Source organism: Mastomys coucha, unplaced genomic scaffold (assembly GCF_008632895.1).
Source record: "Mastomys coucha isolate ucsf_1 unplaced genomic scaffold, UCSF_Mcou_1 pScaffold6, whole genome shotgun sequence".
NCBI lineage: Eukaryota > Metazoa > Chordata > Mammalia > Rodentia > Muridae > Mastomys > Mastomys coucha.
In genome coordinates this window covers 5402695-5403438 of record NW_022196912.1, presented here as the reverse complement: position 1 = coordinate 5403438, position 744 = coordinate 5402695, and positions in this window count along the sequence as shown.

The window sequence follows — 744 nt, the reverse complement described above, 5'->3', positions numbered from 1 at the left end:
CCCTGTCTTGAATCACCACCACTCCCCACCCCCTACCCCCCACCCCCCAAAAAAATTATCCGACTTCAAGCTGCCACACTGACTAAGGTAGTGACTTTGTTCATCAAAATCATAGCATATAGGAACAAAATTATCAAAACCTGTCTGCTTCTTTTATGGTGGAGAAGCTAGCTTTTATGTCCACAGTTGCACAACCTTTCTTACTAACTGTACATCCAAGTGTTCAAAAATCCTGTTTGAATGGGTCTAAGGTGGACCCATTCAGACCCAGTGGGTAGCGTCATCCTATGCTTCAGGCTTCCTCTCTCAGCTCAGCTTTCCTGTTCTCTCTCAGGCCTTGTGCCCCATGATGTTCTCAGGGTAGACTGGTCTGTGCTCTGCCACACCTCCAACAACCGGGACTCCTCCATGTTCCTGCAAGTGGGAGAGATGAGAAGCTGGTAGCTCAGAACAAAAGCAGGGGGTGGGGAGAGCTCTGAGTCACACACTGACACTGACACTGAAGTCTGGATGAGTCGGAAGTCTGAGAATATCAGATTGACCTCGGAAGTCTGAGAATATCAGATTGTCCTTTCTAGGGAGATTGGGTGATCGTTTTAGCTAGGAAGCTCCTATTTTATTTTTTATTTACTTGTTTATTTTTAGATGGAACTACTATATAGGTCTGGCTGGCCTGGAACTTGCTTTGGAGAGCAGGGCCTTGAAGTCATAGAGATCTTCCTGCCTCCATCTCCTGTCTTCCTG